At 41.0% G+C, this 15,552-nt stretch overlaps 1 protein-coding gene across 3 annotated transcripts in view; it reads left to right on the forward strand.

Annotated features, from left to right (window-relative positions):
• ESRRG (estrogen related receptor gamma) overlaps window positions 1-15,552 on the forward strand; it is a 624,815-nt gene that overhangs the window by 187,938 nt on the left and 421,325 nt on the right. For all 3 annotated transcript variants that reach the window (XM_036841541.1, XM_036841532.1, XM_036841523.1), the window contains one exon: window positions 2,697-2,788. The gene's annotated coding sequence lies outside the window, so the exon portion shown is untranslated. The remainder of the gene's footprint in view (window positions 1-2,696; window positions 2,789-15,552) is intronic.

Below are 15,552 nucleotides of genomic sequence, written 5' to 3' on the forward strand. Positions count from 1 at the left end.
TGACCTGAGCTGCCCCTGCAGGTGTGGGAGGTCACAGTAAGATGATCCTGAGTTGAATGCCTCTGCTCAGAGATGAGTGCTATACGTGGGGTCAGAGGAGAACCTGTTCCCAACGCTGTTACTAACAGTGTGAATGTTAGTTTGAATTTTCATTGATTTCAGAGGTGGGCTTTGACCAGCTATGTGTTTTAAATGTTAACTTGAAATCACAGCCACATCGGTCATGACCATTGGCGTGATTACCTGGACGGTAACTTATTATCTGATGAAATCAGCACCTAAAGGATTTTTGTTCCTTCAGATCCTTCTTTTGTACTTCTGGAGTCCTAAGCTTTCTTAAAAAAAAAAGTAACAACCTAAATGAGTTTCCCTCAGGCATCTTACCCTGTAGTGTCACTTGGGTGGGTTCTTTCCTAATGCTTCATTATACTTATACAAATTGCAGGGGTTTTTTTTTTTATAAATTTATTTATGTATTTATTTTTTTGGCTGTGTTGGGTCTTCGTTTCTGTGCGAGGGCTTTCTCTAGTTGCGGCAAGCGGGGGCCACTCTTCATCGCGGTGCGCGGGCCTCTCTCACTGTCGTGGCCTCTCTTCTTGCAGAGCACAGGCTCCAGACGCACAGGCTCAGTAGTTGTGGCTCACGGGCCCAGTTGCTCCGCGGCATGTGGGATCTTCCCAGACCAGGGCTCGAACCCGTGTCCCCTGCATTGGCAGGCAGACTCTCAACCACTGCGCCACCAGGGAAGCCCTAAATTGCAGGTTTTTAATAAGGCCTCCTATGTTCCCAGTCCTAGAAAATAAATAGAGTTGGATTCTCACATTCGAGTCATCTTGCCTTCTTTTTCATTTACGAGTATACCAAATACACCTATTTTTATTTGCAGAACATCTTCCTATTTTTGGGGGAGGGGAGTTCTTTTTTATTGAAGTATAGTTAATTTCTAATGTTGTGTTAATTTCAAGTGAATGGCAAAGTGATTCAATTATATACATGTATTCTTTTTCAGATTATTTTCTGTTACAGGTTATTACAAGATATTGAGTATAGTTCCCTGTGCTATACAGTAGGTCCTTGTTGTTTATCTATTTCATATATAGTAGTGTGTATCTGTTCATCCCAAACTCCTAATTTATCACCCTCCCCACTGATCCCTTTGGTAACCATAAATTTGTTTTCTATATCTGTGAGTCTATTTCTGTTTTGTAAATAAATTCATTTCTATCATTTTTTTTTTTAGATTCCACGTATATGTGATATCATATGATATTTGTCTTTCTCTGTTAGCGTCTTCCTTTCTTGATTCTAGACCCTATCAAATTCCAATGTGTACTGGAAGCCTCCTTGGTCTCTGGGCTTAGTTGGTCTTCAGCTCTCCCTCTATGCAAGAACTTTTAAAACGATCCCTTTGTTTTCTCATACTCTAATAGTTTCTCTTGAGCATGAAAGCAAATGATCAAAGTTTGATTCCAATTGCTTCTTGTGGTCTTAGGGTATTAAGGCGAAGTTGAAATTGAAACCTCAATCTTGTTTAATTGTCAAGCATTTTACTTTTAACTTCATTCTTTAAAGAAAAGGGAAAAAGCTGTGGGTTTGAAGGGTGTCTTGAGTGAATATGATTTAGAGCCCCTCTGAGAATCTTCTAATCACAATACAGGCATCTCTTTGAAGTGTTCACTCCCCAAAGTCTATGGTTACCACATTCATGCCTCAAGGGGTGTGATGGAAATGGCCTGGTGCCATCAGATTAATGAGCTTTCCCACATTTTTTACGGAACAAACTGCATGAAAGTGTGCACCAAACAAATTGTTAGGGCACCAAACAAATTGTTAGGGCCTTTCAGTTATCTGTTGGTCACAACCGTTTTTTCTTCTCCCTTCTCCCTTCCCTAGGCTACAAGTCTGGCACAGAATTCCCCTGGATATCCCAGGGGTCACTGTGTTGCTCTGAACAGTTTTCTTTTACATAAGGATAAAGATATGAGAGGTATTAAGTTAAATCATACGGAATTGCCATTCTTGTAAAACATTGGCAGTTTCCTGAGGTTCAGTCTAATAGTTTTCCTCTGATAAACATTCTACCAAAAACAGCATTTTGAAAAAAAAGCATATTTGGTGAAAATCCACTGGGGGCTTATTTAAAACCGAAGCTTTGAGTTTTTCCAATCAGGAAACTTGCCCTCTACCTGCTTCCTTTTTATCTTTTTTTTTGAGGATCGGAGAAATAAGAAACAAACCCCTCTGATTTGGAGAAACTCGAGTATTTTGAGACCAAAGTGAAATAAGTAAAGTCCCTTGATCCCTGTGATAGAAGAATTGTTTTTTCTGCAAGTTATAAATGGGTGTTATAATGGAAAATGCTTTCAAACCTTAACCAGAGCATGCACTATAAATAAGAGAGGAGCGGAAGATTAATACATCTGATAAAGCTGAGAAGGAAGAAAACTTAAAATAAGTAATGAGGACTGTCCCTTAGCGGGAACGTTAATACAGCCCTGAGTATAGATATAGGAAAATCAAACACTGGCAGAAGGCAGCGCCAACTAAGTCATAGCTATTAATGCGTACTTAACTCTCTTGCCTGGGAGATTGTATTCAATTCAGCAGCCAAGAAAATTGACCTCACTTTTTGTTGTTGTTTTTTTTTTTTTTCCTTTTTTGGGTTGGATCCTTGCTCACGTCACACAAATGAATAGAGCTGACAATTTACTGGTTCATCAGTGAAACAACATTACATTATGAAGATGTAAGGAAAAAATCCTACGCTAACGTTGTTGCAGTTTGAAAGGTAAGCTGTTCCCTATAAGATTAGGAGACATTCATGTTCCTTTAAAACTTACAGAGTATAATGCCATGTGTTATATGCTAAAGAGTTAAGTGGCCTCTTGACATCTTTGACTGTCCCCCCGTGGTCCTGGCAAGGATTTCATTAGTATGTGAAGAGGCTCCCATGTTTCCCTCATTCTGTCTTTTAAAATGCAAAAACGTCATTTTGAAGCTTTTCACGCGTTTTATTTTATGGGATATTCTGACAAATGGGACTTTATGGAGTGTGTGTTGCAGTGATCATGTGATTCTCTCTGAAAAGTTTTACTCTTGTTTCTATGAATTCCTTGTATTGGCCACTAAGCCATGGTTGTCAGGGTCGGACTATTTCTTAATTCTTGTCTTTTGGTGATGTGCAAGAAGTAAAATATTGTGGTTCTTTCCGCCTTGTCCTGTACTTAAGACAGAAAGCCGTCTCTTCTCAGTTCTACCTTCCGTGAACTTACTAAAAGTTCTTGGCATGCTGTCAGTTACCAATTGGATGCCTAGTTCTTTCCAAATATATCTAAATGTTGTCTCCTTCACTCCGTTTTTGAAGGAAAGTCACCTAGTGCCTACTTTTCTAGGCTATCATCAATTACTTAATTGGTCTCCTAAACCCAGGTCCTCCCCTTAGACCTGTGGACCCCTTGGTAATGACTGTCATATGAGGATCACAGTATAGAGGGGCTCTTAATTTGGAAAGTCTGTGCTTCCATCAGACTTTCAAACAGGTTCACAGCTCAGGAAAGGAGGCAAACCACCGCCCTGCATGGTTAGCTCCTGCAAGGCGGATCAGTGAGTCGTCCGTTACCCTCTTCCCGCATCTGCTGCAGTACCAGAGGCAGAGCAAGGGTGCAGGAAATCATGCTCTCCATCCTGCCTGGTATTGAACCCTCTGGAGTCAGTCGGATTTTCTGAACAGCATTCAGCAGATTCCTGCTTCCATGCGGAAAATAGCATTTCAGAATTGAATTACCTTTTTCATGACACCCAAGTTGCTTCGCTTGCAAACTGGGAATAATTTAGGCAATGGGAGAGTACTTTTCCATGTGCCAAGTGGGTTGAAATGAGTCTGGTGTTTTCTCTGCTCCTTCAGGTCCAATGATCATGTAATGGAGTTCTGGCCCCACATCATTCAGTTACATGATTCTGGGATGTCACCTGTTGTTTTGTGTAACATTGGTTTAGTTTTAATTATTGGTGATACTTCAGTCTGTGCTTTTTCAAAACTGCAGGTGTGCCCTGCTTTAAGAAAACTGGAAATTGCCTCAAATGCATGCTTACAATGGATGCCTTTGCATGAAGGGGCGAGTGTTTGCACTCTAAAAATAGGTTGGCTTTATAAAATAATTTATCACAAGATTCCTTTAAATAACTAACTCTCTTAGAGCATTTAAAATATGATTTGATTGAAAAAAATCGATGTCCACTCACTCAATTTTTCAACAACGCGCACCTGCTTTGTAATGCGAGGCAGGAGAAGGGGAAAAATCAAGCAACGAGGAATGAGGGTCTTAAGTGAGCTGAAGAGGAATTAATTTTAATTTAGAAAAGAATTTGCTTTTCTAGAGTTTCCCAGGGAAAACACCTTCACCTTTATCACCTCCAAAGTACATAAGAGAAAAAAAAAAAAGAGAAAAAAAAAAGCAGGTCAATTTGAGTTTGGAAAAAATAAATCTACTTTTTCGGCAGGTCGCGTTCTGCATTATGCATGTGTGTAAAAATGAGGTTTGCTTTGATCCTGACTATTAAAAGTTTATTTTTAAACTCAGACTGGGCAGGAATCCAGCGATGCTCTTTCCCCCTGTAGTACATCCTGGTTTCAGGTCCCTAGCCTGGCGGAATGCAACTAAGCAGCAGGAAATAGTTGAAAAGTGTGGACACTTGATGGGTGCTGAGCGGTTTTTTTTTTTTCTTCCCTTCTTCCCCTCCATTTTTGAAATTCAAATTGAATGCAATTTTCAGCTCATTTGAGCCAGAATATACTGTGGCTGAGCTTCAGTGGCTCTTAAATTCAAACTCACAGGAGAAAACAGATATCATCTGTCACAGAGGGTGGGAGAGAGGACAGTCCTGCATTTTATTCATGGGAGACGCAGCTCTAGTGACTAATTCAAACCCTTCTGACTAATCGACTCATCATTCACCAGCAAACTTATCAACTAATCAATGAAACCTTGAAGACACCCATCTTATGAGGTCTGGGAGCAGTTTCCCCCTCCCTGTAAAGAAGATAATTGTTCAAGTCTATTTTTGTATCGTTGGGATTTTAATACCTTTTTTGCAAACTGAGACAGAAGATCATGGCAATCTTTTCTGCTGCCCTTCCTGACTATTTTTATTCTTTCCATCTTTAATGTCTTTGTCAATGCTATTTATTTATGACTGAGAATTAGCAGAAAGCTTACTGCTGGCAAAGTGTGGCCAAAATTTTTAGTTTTTTTCTTTACTAAACAGACTGCCTGAAAAATATTCTTCTTTCTTGGGGCAAATGTTTAAGTACCAATTAAAAGAGAAAGATCCACTTATTTACAGGGTGGCTGTTTCAGGATGGCTTGAGAATGCCTCTCGGGAAACTTCTGCCACTGGGTGTGTGCCCAGGGAATCCAAATGGATTTGGACACAGGATAATCTAACATCTCTCCTCTGATTTCGGAAAGGATGTGATAAAGCAATTCTGGTTCTGAAATGTAGCTTTTATGCTTTACCACTGGTGCTTATCTTTGACTGTTTTAGTGTTAGCTAAAATTTCCATGGGAACACGAAGGCCATTAGCTTTCTCTTGCTTTTGTTGTTGTTGAGGTTCATGAGAGACAAGTTAATTATGATGCTATTTCAAAGTAAGTAGGAGTAAAACAATTAGATCTCTAAATACTATCATTTCTAATGAAGTTAGTTCATAGCCCTCAAACTTGGAGTTTAAAAATGTTTTGCAGTAAGTGTATGATCAAGACACATATATTTATACTCACACCTGCGTGCAAGCATGTGTGTGTGTGTGTGTGTGTGTTTTACATGTGCCCAAGGTCTCCAAGAATGTGACAGCAGGAATTTCCGGTCATTTTTACATTAATAAAGGCATCAACCACTTTACCCTGTTAGTAGCGATGTGCTTATGCTTTAGGTTTCTGATAGAAGGCATTTATTTCACTTCCTTTGTAAGAAAGAAGATCCTGAATTTTTAACCTGTTTTCTCACTATTATGCCCTAATATAACTACCAGGACTATATTGTTATTTCTTTCTCTAAGAAACCAAAAACCTACCTTGACAGGGAATCCAAATTTTTAGATAACTATTAAATTAGTTAATAGAATTTGTTTTTCTCCTAAAATATCTGATCTCTTCAATTTACAAGTATTATAATTACTGAGTGCTTACTATGTGCCAGACATTCACTGGGCTAAGATTTGCAAATATAAGATGGTAGTTCTCTAGCCTAAGTGAGGTAAGACATTGGAGATGGAATTTCAGCCTCCACTGGCTGGCAGAAGAGGCTTGTAAAGGTACCCAGGTTCTCAAATGATGCTCAAATATGCAGTCCCCTCCTTTTCCTCGGTTGATAATCACTGGTATAAAACAAATATGATCTAATTTGGAGGTGGGAGAAAGGATGGTACTCAAAATAGTCAGTGAAAAAGATAATAAAGTATGCACACTGGGGTGCTAAATGTACAGTGTTCCTTAAAAATGTTCACGGCATTGGGCAAGGGAAGGACCAGAGGGATGCTGTCATCCTGCACTGTAGGATGGGTAGCCCAGGGGTCCGTGGAAGAAGCAAGGAGGATCAGTTCAGGCGGGAGGCAAAGCTGGAGTCAAAGGGAGGACGCTTGAGGGAGGGGGCTCTTTGGTGTGCGAGAGGCTGCTCATCCCAAGAGAACTGAGCGTAAAATTTCTAGGAATTTTGTGAGCCACTTTTTCATGAAATATTATGAAAAATTAAATTATATAAACTTACAGTAAAGCAATTATCTTAAAAATAAAAGTAATAAATACTCAGAACTTACCGCTCCCTAATTATTTTCCCCCCCGTATTGCTATTCACTATGCTCTTGAGATCTGCCTATTGTATCTGGATGGTGAAAATACTATCTAATGGTGCATATTTCTTCCCAACTCCATACTCCATGATGTCATGTTGGTGGCTTGGAATCAGCCATGATGTGAATATTTATATTGACGAATGCTAAAAATTGGGGCTTTTTTCCTCTCATTGGAGAGCCAGTTCTTAAAATTCCCCAGACAAACATTGGGGGTGGGGGTGGGGGCTAAAGAACTGGGAAGTGTTGAGTGGAAAAAAATGTCAGAAGGTTGGGTTACATAAGGAGAATGGTTTCATCTCCATGGAGAGCAGGGCATTAAATTAGCCAAATGGTTTGTGGGTGATTTAGAAATCATTGGGCGCTATTGACTAGTTTTAATACTTTTTATTATTATTATAGCATATGTTCACTCTGGCAAATTTGGAAAATAGAATAATAGCTTACATTTCTATAATGCTTTCTATGTGCCTCACACTTTTTAAGTGCTTTAAATATAATAAATCATGAAATCCTGGAAACAGCCTTATAAAGTAGTTGCTATTATCCCATTTTAAAGAAGGGGGAATTGAGGTACAGAGATGTTCAGAAGTTTGGCCAAATACAGGAGCTTTGATTTGAGGGCAGACGCCCCCATCTTGGAGTTTGCTTTGCTGTACTGCTACTTGATGGAGCAAATGACTACCAGCCTAACTCTGCCACCTGGAGCATCTCTGAGAAACTGGACCAAGAGTGGGATCCTTTAGGAGGGAGACGGGGACTCTTTTAGTTGTAGACAGTTAGGATTTGAGCTGTAGGGAATCTGAGGCATGAGGCTCCCATAGCAAATCAGCCTGGAAAAGGAGTGATACCCGAGCCAGAGACAGACAGCCCTTGTGTGTGGTCGTGAGAAAAGGTTGGTCATTACAGGGATGAAGCATAGAAAGAAGAGCCTTAAGGAAAACTAAACTTCAGGAAGAAAAACAAGAAAAAGAGGCAGTGAATGAGAGAATGAACAAAGTAGAAAGGGAGGGGGAGGATGAGAGGCATAAAGGACAGTGTCATGAAGATAAGGAAGGAGCATTTGGGGAGGAAGTTGTGAATTAACAGTGCCAAGGGCTTCAGTGAGATTTTATAATGGTGACCATATAATTTATTGTGCAAATTGAATCGCTTTGTGAGTGAAAGGGGGAGTACTGCTGATAATCAGACCAGAGACAGAAATAACCAGCAAACAGTGACGTATGGTCAGGCTAGGCTTTCAGATACACCAAACTGGCAGATTTCTAAGAGTTCATGATGGTCGAGAAAGGATTCTCTTTAACCAGCCTTTACTGAGCATCTACCATGAGGACTGCTAGGGACTGAGGATAAAGAGACATATGGCAAAGTTAAAAAGTATTTTGTGGAGGGAAAAAGACAGAAGCATAATCCATGCCTACCCAGTAGTCACTCTAAACAGTTTATTAATAGCTTTTTCTACGAATTCCGATGTTTATAGAGATACTGATCTAACTAGTTCCGTTTTCAACGAAAAAATGCAACCATGCCACGTATAGGTCTTCTGTTTACTTGTTAACATATGTACTCTTTTCACGAGTATGTATTTAGTACCCCCTTAGATGGACATATCATAACATATATGACCATTCCCTTAGTGATACGCATTTAACCCTTTTACCATTTTTTGTTTCCAGTAATGCTATGTAATTTTTTTTATTCTTGTGTTTTTATTCCTATAGAATAGCTATCTAAATTAGGATTGCTGAGCCAAAGGGTATCTACCTTTTCAATTTTATAAGAAACTGTCAGTGGATCATTAAAAAGTTACATAAATTATATATATATACAACTTATACAATGTTATAAACCGCTATAAACATTGTATAAATGTACATATCTACCAGCATTGTATGACTATCCATTTCCTGGTTAGCCATGGTTCTATCAGGCTTTCAAATTTTTTGCCAATTTACTATTGGGAAAAGTGGTGTCTTAGAGTTATTTCAACTTGCGTTTTAAAAATTATGAATGAAGTCAAGCATCTGTTATGATTTTTATTGGTCATTTGTATCCTTTTTAGTGAATTTGCATGTTCATATTCTCTTGGCAATTATTTCTATTGAAATCGTCATCATTTTCCTTCTTTGTTGTCACTGCTTGCACACTAAGAACATTAACCCCTTTTCTCTTAAATGTGTCACAAAAATCTTTCCCTGTTTTATTTTACCTTTTTATTTTGCTTTTGATGCTCTTTCAACTAGGAGAAGTAGTCAAGTATGTTTATTTTGATTTTTTTTGTAGCTTCATCTAGCTTAGATTGGATCCTTCTCCAAAAGAAAGAACAGCAATATTTATTTTATTCTAAATCTTTTATATATTTTTCAGTGTGATTCTGGAGCCCTAGAATCATAGACTAGTTGAAAAGACGGCTGCGGAGAATGGGTATTTCCACGTCATTCGGTTGGTGCTCTGGGGGATGCCCAAGTGTCATGGGGCCCCCAGAGGTGGGCTCTTAGGACATTGGGCAGAGGGGAAGGAGAGGTGTGGCTGGGCTTCCAGAGGGGTTGATATCTAAGCTGAACCCTTAAGGCTGAGGCAGCAGGGGTGGGAGGGTTTCCAGCTGAGGGAAATGACAAGCCAAAGAGACTCGAAAACTTTGAAAAGTCAGGAGGCTTTACAGAGCAGGGAAAGAGAGACCCTGTGGTTTCTCAGGGTGGGTCAAGGGAAAGCATTTTCAATATGAGGGGGGAAGTGTTTTCCTGAATTCTTTAAAATTTCCACAAAGAACAGTTATTACTTTTATGAGAAAAAGGAATTTTAAGCTGAAGGAAAGGAAACTCTAAGAGTGGGATTAAACAAACTAAATAATAAATCAATAAAGATAAGGCGCCCCTCCCCCCAGAAGTATTAGGGATGGGACAAAGCCAGAGAGGGATCCTTGTTTGAAGATTAAAAGCATCGTATATGTCCTCCTTGATCTCTTTGTGCCTTACTTTGGGGCCAGCTGGTGACAGGTACCTCCTAACTGAACTTGGCCTCCAACCTCTCAACTTTCAGGCCTCACTGCGGGCCACTCTAGAATACGATCCTATTATCTATAACGAGGTCCTTCCTGACTAACTGGGCAGTTGAAATCTCCACAGCATTATCCCATACACACTTCTAGTTCTATTACACCGTTGTGTTTTTCCGATCTTCACTTTAAAAAGCATAACTGCATTTCACAATATATACAAATATCAAATCATTATGTTGTACACCTGGAACTAGTATAATGTTCTATTATCAAAGATATCTCAAAAAAAAAAAAAAAGCGTAACTACTTGTGTGCTCCACCCACATGCTTCACACTTGCAGTTCCTTCTATTTGGGTTGCCCTCTGTCACTCTTTGTCAGGCCTATTGAGATCCCACTTATTCTTCAAGGCTCAGCCTAAATTTCACCTCCTCCCTGCAGCCTTCCCAGACCTCTTCAGCTAGAAGAACCCTGGATATTGAAATGTGTACTGGTACCATTTAAAACTCATCCTCAAACAACAAACTATAGTGATATAGTCCTTCATGTTCCTAACTAGATGAAAATTTCCAGAAAGGCAAGAACCATGTCTTACCTTTCTTGGCAGTTCTCAGGGCTTTAACATGGTGAAGTTCCATCCTCCCTAAAAAAAGACTGGAAGACCAAGCCCATCTGTAGAAACAGACCCATGGACCACAAAGGCAAGGACAGATGAGGGGTGAGAGTGCCCACTGAATAAATAGTCAGAAGGTCAAGTCATTTCCTGAAGATAGGGGTTAGGAGCTTGAGGAGAGAGTAATTCTAAATAAACCTCCGAAGGAAGTGAGCCTGGGAATGCACAGGGGACGAGCGAATGGATTACCTCGTATTCTTGGTGGACGGCCAAGTTGAAGGTAGACAGAGTGAACAGCTAATGAGCCACATTCACATCTTCCTTCACCTTTGGTGACCAAAGAGTGATATGCTAACAGAAGAGACCTGAGAATATCTAAAGCAGAAAGAAAGAGGTGAGAAGAGAGTTTTAAAGATGCAGGAGAAAAAGAAGGATGCTTGCTCCAAGGGAGAAGTGAGTCAGAGAGAGGTTCTTCAGAGGGGATGTGAGTCAGAAAGGAAGATTACATAATAAACTTGGCAGTGTGTTGTGAGTGAAGACAGTGGTGAGAATGTCGACCCTGGACTTGGAGAGGAAAGATGTCCAAGGAAGCCACGTGGCGCCTAATAATTTGAGGTCCGGGTGACATGTGTGGGTGGGGAGGTGTTGGGGGATGGGACGCAGTTTCTCGGAGGACATTGGGAGGATGAGGGCGTAACAGGCGAGGCTTGGACAGAGATCACAGATTTAACACCTTCCCGGTTGAATAGCAGCCCCAGTCGGGAAGGGGGCTGGGAGATCTGGTGTAATCTTCTCGTTTGGCCTTTATGAAAAAATGTCTAAAACGCTTCATGTCATCTCCCAGGCCCCCCACGGTCCACTCTCTGCCTGCCTTTCAGGCCTCGTCACCTGCCTCTCTGTTCTTTCTCTAAACTCCAGCCAAGCCAATCTCCATTCTATCCCCTAAGCCTTATGTCCTTTCTCATTCACACCTACGGTTCTCTCTGGAGTAGTCTTCTCTTCTTTGCCGAACTCCTCTTCAAACCCTAGGTCTCAGCCTGAAAGCACCCTTAAAGCATCCTGCCTTCCCCTTTCCCCACACACTAAGTAAAGCCTTCCAAGCACTTCTTTCCTATTTCTTAACATTTGTGGGACACATTGTTACTTCTTGACTGTCTTCTAGACTGTGAGTTCTATTCAGTCTCATGTTCTAGCACTGTACCAGTCACAGAGTAGTTGCCCAGTAAACATCTCTTGAGTGAGTGAAGGAAGGAAGAAATATACCTTTAAGTGACAAATTTCCACCACCAATCGTTGACCAAGCCCACCATGTGTCTTCTGAAACTAAGTACAATCAGATTTGATTCCAGTGTGACTTGAGCATTCCTATGCAGATTTGGGAGACCGGGGGTTAATTTTTTCCTAATACTTTAACCATTTCTCAGTGTACGTTTCAGTGGCATTAAGTCTGTTCACATTGTTGTGTAGCCATCATCACTACCACCCATCCCTAGAACTTTTCATCATCTCAAACTGTAAAACTCTGTATGCATTAAACAATAATTCCCCATACCCACCTCCCCCCAGCCCCTAGGTTTCACCATTCTACTCTCTGACCCTATGAATTTGATTACTCTACATACCTCATGTAAGTGGGATCGTAGGGCATCACCTGACTTACTTCATTCAGCATAATGTTGTCGGACTTCATCCAGGTTGTATCATGTATCAGAATGCTACTCCTTTGAACACTGAATAACATTGCATTGTATGTCTGCATCCCATTTCATTTTTCCATTCATTCATTGATGGACATTTGGGTTGTTTTCACAGGAGAACAGTTTTTTGTTTTGTCTTGTTTTTTGTCCACGTGGCATGCGGGATCTTAGTTTCCCGACGAGGGATCGAACCTGTGCCCCCCTGCAGTGGAAGTGAGGAGTCTTAACCACTGGACTGCCGGGGAAGTCCCAGGAGGACAGTGTTTTAAATCTTGAGATGCATCATCTGTCATGTAATCTAGTAGCCTGGGGGATGGTCAGTGGTGCAGAAGATAGTGTTTTCAAGCAGGGGAGGGAGGATAGATATTAAAGAATCATCAAAGTACATGGCAAAGTTAACAAAAATACCCAAGAACATGGAGATTTGAACAGGAGGGAGAGGAAATGTTTCAGTTGGACCATAGCAGCCTTGATATGAAGTGAGTGATGAAGATGAATGCCATAGATTTCAAATGATAGTAAATATTGAGAAGTAGATTTGAGAGAGATTCATTTTTTCCCTCTTCCTTGTTATCAAGATGGAGGAACAGGATGAATGCAAAGGGGCAGGAAAAAATGAGGCTTCATTTGAGAGGAGAAACTGGGGGAAAGAGGTGAGAGAAAGATGGAAGATAAAGGGGAATTTGGCCAGAGTGTAATGGCATTCCACAGGGCACAGGGGCAAGATGTAATGGTGAAGGAGAGCAAATCAAGTCTTAATTCAAAGCCATCCTACAATCTTCATGTAGGAAGGAGATCAGTGAATATATTCTAGTTAATGACAGTCTGAAGATAGTGATTCCACAGCCACCATTAGGCACCAATCTCTCATGTTCAAGGCTTTCTTCTTTTCAACCAGACTAGTTCAGAAATCTTTTCTTCTTGACTTTTCAGTAGCTGGAAAAGAATTATTCATACTCATTCCATCAAAATCCCTCACATGCCTGAATTCTTTCTCAGTTCAAGATCAGAACTGGATTAAACTCTTTTCCCTTAACAACATCTTAGTTACAGTTTTCTAAGCCTTTAATGCCCTTTGAATTGTCTGCTCTAAGTTCTCTTGGGTAAAACTGTAGTCGGCCCTCTGTATGCACGGGTTTTGCATCCGTGGATTCAGCCAACTGAAGATCAAAAATATTCCAAAAAATTCCAGAAAGTTCCAAAAAGCATAACTTGAATTTGCTGCACACCAGCAACTATTCAAATAGCATTCACTGTGTATTTGCAACTATTTACATAGCATTTACATTGTATTAGGTATTATAAGTAATCTAGAGATGATTTAAAGTATACGGAAGGATGTACGTAGGTTTTATGCAAATACTATGCCATTATATGTGTGTGTGTGTGTGTGTGTGTGTGTATATATATTTATGTATATTTTATATAAGGGACTTGGTATCCTCAGGGGTCCTGGAGCCAATCCCCTGCAGATACTGAGGGACAGCTGTACACCAGTGGGAATAGCCAGATTTTTCTCGTATCCTGTTTGAAGCTAGTGTTCTCTTTAATTATCTGGTAGGGCCACCTCATGGTGCCAGTACCCAGTGTAGCACTGGCCTTGCGGTGGAGTGCGAGGGCGCCATACTTTTGAAAGCAGCCTGATGAGAAGGAACCCATTGTGTGCCATGCCCATCAAGCTCAACCTCTCAGCCTAGAGGCAGAGCAAGGAACTCTCTGAGATATTGTTGGCCCTGAGACTGTATTACCTTTCTGGAAGTGTTATCTTTTTCTTTCTGCTTCAGAAGTCCAGCTCCTTGGTCCATTTCAAGTTGCCTTTGATCTTTAACAGCTGCTCCTCAGCCCTTTGAATCCATCCTTCGGGAGAATCTCACTGGTCACTTTGCAGAGCCCCCTCAGGCCAAGAATACCTCCCTCACTTTGTTTCTACTTAACCCTTGCCCTTCATGGGGGTGAGGGGCCACATCCCCTGTAGTCTGTTATTACTTGCAGGTGATTAGCAGGTGGCTTCTCAAGGAAAAGGAACATTGCCCCAGGCGCCGCACTCCCATAGGCTCTTGCCATTTTGCTACAAAAAGAGAAAAATCGAGCCTTTGAAGAGTGTATATACACTATTCATGTCCTTAGAAAGAGAGGAATGTCTATAAAATTTCAGGAACAGTATTAGATTTTACTCAGTTATCAGAGGGCAGAACTATTGGGTTACGGCTCAGATTGCTTTTGGAATTAAAGAGAAGCAGTTGCCACAGCTAAGCATCTCATCTTTTAGTAAAAGCTTATTTGAGAATTTCTCTCTAGACACTAGTCCCCCCAGCCAGTTGTATTCCGGTAAGACAGAGTGTCCATGAGATATAGTAATGGGGGCTGTGTTGAGCTATTCTTCTTGCAGGGGGAGCTAGCTTAGTGACAGCGTGCTGTGTCCACTACTCATTTGATCAGATGAAAGCTCCCATCTCTACCTCAGTCCTCCAGGCTTTTTTGTCACCTACACTGCTACCTTCAGATCCCCCAGGGGAAATATTATATGCTTCTTTCAACATATTGAGCTACTGTCCCCAGCATTAAGTGAAACATTATACTTTTTTCTTCCCCCCCCCACCAGATTTCTAAACTATTGCTGCCAGCGCAGTGTCCCACTCAGACTACCCCGCCAAATCAATCAATCAGTAAGTAACCAGTTCATTTTCCTGAATTTTAAATGACTAGTTTCTCTCCTATTATATTCAGTTGAAAAATCAAATTAAAAGCCCAACAGAACTTCCTCCCCTCCCTTCCTCTGCCACATTAACATGACCAAACCATTCAATATTTGGATTCAAGTTATGTTAGAGCCACAAGAACCTACATGGAGTGATTTTTTTCCCCATGGGTATTCTCAGTATTCCTGGGAGGGAGGTTGGCTGTGTTGCCGTAGCCAGTTGTGTAGCAGAAAAGGCCAGAGACGAATCCTCTACCTCCTCGGGTTCTTTGCCTCTGGATTGGATTCTCTACTCAGTTATGAACATGCGACGTGTCCCTCAGAGAATCTGGCCGAGTTCATCTGTACTGGTGTTTCCCAGTACAGACCTGCTGTAGCAGAGCCTCCAGGCCAGGAGGCTGGCATGCTGTGTTTTAACAAGCGCCTGAGGTGCTTCTTTGGTTCTGGCCAGGCTGGGAAACACTGGCCCATTCGTTCCTGCTTCTGGCTGGCAGAGGTGCGCCGGATCTTGGGGTTGTCTGGGGGAGTGGGGAGTTCTTTGTGTGGCCTTTGGCTCTTGCCTGGCTCAGACTTTTTTGTCCTAAGGAGATCATGAACACTGAACAGCAGGCTTATTTTGAAGGAACCAGGAAAAGAGGGAGTCTGTTTAAAAATAAAACAAAACAAACAAAAAAAAAAACCCAACCCAAAACAAAAACTG

The sequence above is a fragment of the Balaenoptera musculus genome, chromosome 1 (genome assembly GCF_009873245.2).
Source record: "Balaenoptera musculus isolate JJ_BM4_2016_0621 chromosome 1, mBalMus1.pri.v3, whole genome shotgun sequence".
Taxonomy (NCBI): domain Eukaryota; kingdom Metazoa; phylum Chordata; class Mammalia; order Artiodactyla; family Balaenopteridae; genus Balaenoptera; species Balaenoptera musculus.